The following is a 6000-nucleotide window of genomic DNA, read 5'->3' on the forward strand; positions in this document are numbered from 1 at the left end:
TTAAAAGGCTGTTAAATTAATCAAATTAAATAATTTAAACAAAACAAAAATATTAAATTATAAACGTCAGTATTTTTAAACCTAAAGTATTTACGCTACTTGGTTTGTATGAATATATACTCGATTTTTTTTTCACTATTAACTACTCCCGCGGGAACAATATAGACCTTTGTCCTTCAGTACACCAGCATGAAATAAGATCTTTTTCCAACAAGTGTGACGAAAAAACATATTTGCCCTTAAGGTGGTTCACCATGAGTACGCCGCATATTTACCTACTTAAAATTAAAGTGGGTAAGCGTGAGGCGGGTAAATGTATTCACGGACACTCAAAATAACTAATATATTTATTAAGCTGTATGCGAACTTGTCGATTAGTCCCGCTTTGAGCTGACCGTGATTAAGGCAGCCGGGTTAGCTTTATCAATTACTTAACCTCTGCGGCTGCCTGTCCAAGAGTGCTCCAGTGCTCTTTAATCTTAATAACTTAATTATAACGCCCTCTCACCAGGACTTCGTGCAAATCTATATTAACCTTTTGACGGCCAATCTGCGGTGTGACGTGTATGAACGTCAGAATATTTTTTTGTTTAAATAAATGTAATATTTGGTGTCTAACAGCAGAATTAGCAGTAACGCTGCTTCTACTGTCTGCAGTCGTCCAGACTCGGACGCTGCCACGGTCAATCTTCTTGATGAAAATAAGGAACGTATTAAGGTGCTGATACTGCTGATAGACTTGAGCATTCACTTCAGAGCATCGAGCATTCGCAGTTTTTAAGGAGATTCGGCGAATTGTTCGACGAACGCTGGTAGGTTCTTCTATTCGCGAGAATGCTCATTGCAAGTGAATGCTCATGTCTATCGGCACCTTTACGTAAACGTTCTAATGCGACAACGCGATTGAAAGTCACACCGCATCGCCCGCGTCAACGCTACAACAGTAAAGGTACCGTTCGGATTCATACTACATATCGAGGGTCTAATGGCTACTGTTGTAATAATACGCACGCGTACACAAAGCTGGAGCAGCGTTCAGAGCCCCTATAGTGTAAATTTATTCGATTTCGAAACATGACGTATAGTCGTTCGATTTGAAGCTGGCCCGAAGCGGCTAATCTTTTGTGTATTGTTAACTAAAACCGCGCGTGCCACTACCTGCCAAAAAAGGGTCGTATAATTCTAATTGGCACGTGAGCGCGGGCTAGTCCAACGCTCAAGCAAACAGTGTAGGTGTGCTCTCCGATAACGCGCCTTTGTTACGCATATCGAAGACACATTTTAGACTGATTCGGTAGCGTTCGACTCGCCGGCACTCAGTAACCGTATAGGGACCACACAAGAAATCGCAAATTATATTTCCATTTGTTCATTTTGAATCTTATTTCAATTACCATAGGAGTTGTAATTAAATAACTGGTTTAAGTGACCGGGCCCTTTTTTCTGCAGGTAAGTTAATTTCTGCAGGTAAGGTAAGTTAGGGATAAGCCGTTGGGGGCCAGCTACAAATCTAACGACTATACGCGTTTGCGTTCTCATTTAGTATGGGATTTAGACAGCGCGCCAAGCGGAACGTTTTGGAAACTCAAAATCCCATACAAAATGAGACTTAACGCAAAAGCGTACGTCACGTTACGCCATCGAATAAATGTACACTAGGGGTACAGATGTAGAAATCTGTTGAGGTTTGATATTGATATGATACGATTTGTGTTATAAGGCATCTCGTTTGCACGTTTTGGTGCACTGAGTCGTGTCATAGACGTATCTTAATAATATCAAAACTTCAACAAGCTCTTATTTCTGAATACTACTTATATTTCCAATATTAATAACAAACTGGACTAAAAACTAAATCGGAGTATCACATTGTAAGAATAGGTAGATCTCAGTAAATATTTCATAAGGGGCACGAAGAGATCTTTAACGTCGCGGCCCCATTTTCATCAGTTCAAGTTTTTCAATAAAAACTTTCGACGGCTTCCCATTTACATACGGTATGGATTCATTTATTTTCCAAAAGATTTTTCGCGTGAAAGCGGTAAGGTTTCGGTATCCATTAAGGAGAAAGGTCGCACTTCAGTTCGCGACCCGCTGCGCCATCCACCTCTCCAATCACAATATCTCAGTCAATACCAGCGCTCGTCGTTATGATGACAATCAATACCAGTTTGAGTAATATTTAGAACATATTAAATAATATTAAAAATATAATCAAGCTTTTACTCACGTTTTAAAAGCCGAAAATTACTGCGTCGGTCAACGCATGTGGGTCAAACCAAAATTATTTTCGTTGTGAGTTTCTGACCGCTCTGTCACGCATGTATTGGTGTCTAGGTACTACCAAATAAAAACGACGAGTGCTATTGCATGTCTTGTCAAATTTTTTGTGCCTAAATGAAGCTACTCGTTATGGAGCAAAGTATATCGAACAATTTTGACGCATTTTAATATACGTCTGAATCTCACGGATCCAGACAGATCCAAAGTGTTAGTAGTGCAACAAATCTTAAAATAATTAAGGTTTGTGTTTGTGACATACAATTAAAAATAAAATAATTACATTCGAAATTATTTTCAAAACGAATATTTTTTTAAGACACGAATACGTACGAATACGAGTACGTAGGTACAAATGTTACTTAAAACTATTCCTACAAATCAAACGGACACTTAAAAAAATATAACATTAAGTAAGTAAATATTCTTTATTGCAAACCATACAGTTAAAAATATACAGGAAATGAAAAATACTTAAACTTTAGGTAACAACAGGCGGTCTTATCGCTAAGAAGCGTTCTCTTCCAGACAACCTTTGGGTAACATTAAATACCTACGACAGAACGGAGAGGACGGTGTATACTGTTTTTAAGTTGAGAAGACGTTGAATGTCTGTTTGTGATATACTTATTATCTCTAAAACGAGTCGACTCTCTTTTTTGTGAAGGATTTGTAATATACCAGCGTGGGTTTTTGGAAAGGTTAAACTTGATAAAAGATGCTGTTATAATTTTGTCACGAGTCATTCGAATTCATAAAATTAAGTTGTGTAATCGACTGAGTATTCAAAACTTGAATTTAGGAAATATAACAATAATAATAAAAACCATGTGAAAAGAAAATAAAACTATAAATAATTTCCCGAAGAAAACACGTACAAGCATACATAATGAAAATAATTCTAGGTACTATAAAACAAAAGAACACGCACGTAAAGTAAAGTGTTCAGTATAAGCTCGGTAGCTAAAATATTGTTTTTTTTTTAATACATTCAGTTTGTTGTTAGCGAGTGCTGGAGCCAATCTAGCCATAGTCAAAGTCAAAGTAAAGTCAAAGTTAATTCTACACTTAAACCATTATCACTTGGCTAACGCTAAACGAAACTTTAATGATGTATGGAAATTATCACGTCACTTTTCGTTGCATTTGTCATCTGAAAAATGCCCCATCTTCCGCTATTGTAGAACAGGCATTACAATTTACTCAACGAAACAATTGGCAATTATGACATGTCAATGTCTTGTCCATACATATATAGTCCGAGACACGAAGACATTTCGTTTCTTTCGTATAATAAGATACTATTAGAGAGTGCGTAATCTTCAACTTCAACTTATTTATTCATCAAATAAGCCACAAGGGCACTTTTAGACGTCAACATGGAATGTATTTAAACATACAAGCAAAAACAAGCAGGTTGGTGAGTGGACCTTTTTTGTTAAATATCTCGTTTTAGGGAAAGGTACACTGATTTATATTAAAGGTACACTAAGGTACACAGAAAGTACAAAATATTTATAACTATTTCGTTGAAATTCGCTGATGTCCACCCGCCATCCTGACGCTCACATTATACGGCAATTAATGTACATAAAAGCTTTAAAGGGTCTTTAAGGGGTTTAAAGCTTTACAGGTGTCTAACTCACACTTTCATACCTTCACTATAATTTTATATAACTTTATGCATATACAATCCGTTATAAATGAAGACTTTACTAGTTCATATTCTTACATTTCCCCTTCTTTTTCTATTAGAATATTTAGAAAATCATAAAATTATTTTCCGATCAAATAACTAGCTACGAGTACACTACAAAAGAGACATTTTTTCATAAGTTTTATTATCTACCTTTATGCGTAACTAACAAAATGCATTAAAATATGTGTAAAACTGACTTTATTCATTTTAACATATTTTAAATAACATTATGATTTAAGCTGCTAATAAAAACGGAATTATGACTAAATAAATCTAAATAACCCTAAAATAAATAAATAAAATGCTCCCTGTGGCATAGTACCTCAGACGCTGGCAATATTTCCTCGCTGAATTATTAGGTTGAGCGAGGAAACTGCCAGCTTTTCCGTCTCCTGTGGCCTTTCTGAGTCTCTTCGAAAGCACCAAGGCCCCACAGACCAAGGGTCTTGACGCTGAACGGAATAAAATTATACTCGGCGCCGAGACCTCCGTAGGTATATTTCTATCTTGTGTTTCTACGCCGCCTCTGCCATGCCTTCACGGCGATTCAGAGGAGAATCTAGGCCAAAACTAGGCGCAAAAAATATAAGGTTTTTTTGCCTATACTGATAGGTGCAGAAATTCGTAGCGGTATCTTAAACTATAGGGGCAACGGGGGTGGGTTGATCACCCCTTTTGATTTTAGACTAAATTTTCTTAATTATTTGCAATATTGAAAAACTCTATAAACCATACGATTAGGAATTTACCTATTCATTAATAGTTTGAATGAAAACAGAATCGTGCAACAACTTAGACCATTATTTAATGAAATGCCATACTGTAGACATTTACCATGTGTCCCCGGTGTTAGGGAGACTTGTTTACCCCTAATTGGGAGCCTTGAGCTATGTTCTTGGGAAACATTGTAAACAGATTTTTAGCGTGTCTTCCCATATCAGATTCTCATTGATTATATAACCCGGATCGCAATTAGAAATGCGTCTGGAATTACGAAAACACGAGGTTGTTCCTGAGTCATGGATGTTTTCTGTGTATTTAAGTATTTGTATATCATATATACCGTTGTCTGAGTACCCACAACACAAGCCTTCTTAGCTTACCGTGGGAATTAGTCAATTCGTGTAAGAATGTCCCTATAATATTTATTTAAAAACTTATGCCTGCCCCAATTCTCTCTCTCGGGAGCAGAAGAAAAATACCTAACCTTGCCTAAAACCAAAGCTCATTATGTCAAACTTTCCAGCTTTTTTCGAGGAAATAATGTAGCGCACTCTTGCTAAAATAAAAGTAGTATAAAATAACATTTTGCTACGGTAATATTGCTTTTCGCAATTTTCACACAAGGTTCGTTACACATGGCCGTACTCATAGCTTCCACATGAAATTGCTTTGTTGTATAAAGGCACCGGTGCCACCATCTCCCCAATTACCCAGCCAATGGATTAGCTATATGAATACATATACCATACTAAAGCGAGATAACCTTACCAGTATCGTATTACAATTGGAGAAAAGCAGAAAATATAAATAATGTTCCAATTTTTTTTTCCTACTTTTTCAGTGTCAAAATACAATACTGATTATTTTCTTATATGTATGTATACTACTATCTACGTAAGTTTAATTTTTAACGGCCTTCCTCATTCTCTCTTATTTGATAACCTTTAAGCTATATACCTATACATATAGATCTATCCACCACTTATATCAGACGATTGGTAAACAAATGAGCTTCATACAGCCGAGCCTTTACCCACACCGTAGCGTAGCTGACCATAACAATTACCTACTTGCCAACCGCCACGGTTAAACGGTATTAGACCTATGTACTTCAATTCAAGAACATCTTGTTATAGTACTTATACATGCGAATTGATTCATGTAGGATTGTGATCAATCATTGGCGAGGAATAAAACGTTTTCATCTGCGAGCAGATGTTAGGAGGCGTGTCGCGGGGCACTGGAAGAGTCAGCAGTGCTGTTCCAACCACCTCACGAACGCACGCGAAATTCATCCT

Source organism: Cydia pomonella, chromosome 4, assembly GCF_033807575.1.
Source record: "Cydia pomonella isolate Wapato2018A chromosome 4, ilCydPomo1, whole genome shotgun sequence".
Lineage (NCBI taxonomy): Eukaryota > Metazoa > Arthropoda > Insecta > Lepidoptera > Tortricidae > Cydia > Cydia pomonella.